The sequence below is a fragment of the Austrofundulus limnaeus genome, unplaced genomic scaffold (assembly GCF_001266775.1).
Source record: "Austrofundulus limnaeus strain Quisiro unplaced genomic scaffold, Austrofundulus_limnaeus-1.0 Scaffold624, whole genome shotgun sequence".
Lineage (NCBI taxonomy): Eukaryota > Metazoa > Chordata > Actinopteri > Cyprinodontiformes > Rivulidae > Austrofundulus > Austrofundulus limnaeus.
Window position 1 is genome coordinate 228625 of NW_013953026.1, and position 2531 is coordinate 231155.

Sequence of the window (2531 nt, forward strand, 5' to 3'; positions counted from 1 at the left end):
TGTGTGTGTGTGTGTGTGTGTGTGTGTGTGTGTGTGTGTGTGTGTGTGTGGAGAGAGGTTGTTTTTGGTGACATTTGGGGACAATTTTAGGACAAAATGCCTACATTTGGGGACAACTGGTGCATTTGGGGACAAAAGTCGAATCCCCATTTGGTTTAAATACCATTGGTGGGTTGGGTTTAGGACCAAGGTGTGAATTGAGTTTAGGTTAGTTTTAGGGTCAGGTAGGTAGGTACCTGTGAGGTTAGCCTTAGGGTTGGTGGTCAGGGTTAGGCTGTAGGAATGTAATGGAAGTCAATGGAATGTCCCCAAAGGGATAGCTGTGCAAACATGTTTGTGTGTGTGTGTGTGTGTGTGTGTGTGTGTGCGTGTGTGTGTGAAGCTGCTGTCTTTATTGGCGCATGCGGTTGAGAAATATTTCCACCTTTAGACGTAATAAGTGACTGTAAACACAGAGGAACTATGAGTTTGGTAGAACTTTGAAATTGAAATAGCTGATGTGAAGAAGCAGCACCGCAGGTTTCTGCTGTGATATCATGACATCTCTCATTCAGCTGCATGGCTCAGGATCTACTGTAAAACACCTGACTGTAATTTGTTCGGTGTAACACCAAAACCAACCTGCCAATTCTCCTTGTGGTGGTTCAACCTGCAGTACAAGAGCTGACATTGTTCTGCAAATATACGCAGCAACAAATCTATTGTCTGCATCTTGTGGAGCTGAGGAATCATCAGGTGAGTTGTTCAGAATTAATCTGCTGAGCTAACAGTTTTTAATTTTTTTTCTCTGTGAGAATTAAAAGTTTTTTTTCAGACAATTCACACCTGTTTTATTCTCCTCAGCTGTTTGCACCTCGCAGACGTGCACTCTCTGACCTGTTTACATCTACTGAATAAAATATAAAACTTACAGTTTACAGTGCACTGAGGTTGTTTGGAACATTTTTAGGCCGCTTTGTTTTCTTGTCTAAGGTTAAATGAGGTTCAGTTTCGTCCATCAGTTTTAAACAATGAGTTATGCAGAGGAACAAGTASAACGTTCTGGAATGGCCATCTCAGTCCCCAGACCTGAATATAATTGAAAATCTGTGGTGTCACTTAAAGAGAGCTGTCCATGGTCAGAAACCAYCAAACCTGAATGAACTAGAGATGTTTTGTGAAGAATGGTCTCACAATCCAGACTCTCATTAGAAGCTGTAGGATGCATTTAGAGGCTGTTATTTCTGTGAAAGGAGGATCTACTAAATAATGAGTTAAGGTTATTTTTTGGTGCCCAAATTTAAGCACCTGCCTAATTTTGTTTAAACTATTATTGCACTTTCTGTAAATTACATAAACTTCATTTCACATCTCAAATATGACTGTGTTTGTCCCCTATATGATATATTTAAATGATTTTTTAAAAATCCAAACAATCAATGATTTATAAAGGTAAATCAGGAAAATTAGCAAGCCTGCCCAAACTTTTGCACTGTTGGTGCAAACACACTGTACGTAACAACACTGTGAGTTTAGATGAAACCCTGCAGCCTTTGAGAACAGAGAAATAATTTTTAATACTTTTGGTATTTTCTCCTGATTTTTAAGGAATAATGTGTTGTTAGCTTGTTGACTTATAACTAGTTGGCTTCCCAGAATATTCAGTTGTTGTATATCACCACAATGTTTAACAGAAAGGGGGAGCTGGTCACCCCTGACATTTACCTCTCTTGATATCAAATCTACTACAGGTTCCCCAGGATAACAGAACAGAGCTATTGATATCTGTAAAGAAAATATTGATTATTTCACAGAAATGCTTTCCAAAACCCAAGTGTTCTAAAGTTCTATAAATAAAAGGATGTTCAATTTTATCAAAGGCTTTTCAGAAATCTAAGAACAATTTGAAACCATTATCCTGAATTTTGTCACTATGATCTAATAAATCTAAAACTAACCTAATGTTGTTGTGGATAGAGCAATCTTTTAAAAAGCCAGACAGAGTTTCACTAACATTTTGTGCAATCCTTGTTGGGGATGTATTTGATATTTGAGTCATAATTCAAAAGTTTTTGAAGGAAGTATACAATGTTTGGTTTGGTGTTGGCACATTTGGCTTTATGAATGTGGTATTTCCAGAGGAGCAGCAACAGCTGAAATGGGTTGTCTCTTTGTCCATAACTTTATTATTAAAAACATTATAATGTCTCTTTCAACAAATGTGATTCTTTGCCTGTTGTTATGCTGTATAGTGTTGCAAATCAGTCCAGAATATCTTACTGTATGCACACTGAAATAATAAATGTGGAATTGTTTCAACATAGAATTCACAGAAAGAACAAGATTAAAGAGTGTATTCAGACCAGGAAAGTCCTTTGGTCCACTTGTTTGGTCCGGACCAAAAGTGGACTTTATTTTTTTCGTTTGGTGCGGTTTGCATTCACATTGTGCTTTTTTGCAAATGAACTATAAGTTGTAAACAAAACCATGAGGCTGACGATCATTGCTCCCATTGGACAGAAATGATGGGGGCGGGGCTGAGCCACAGACCC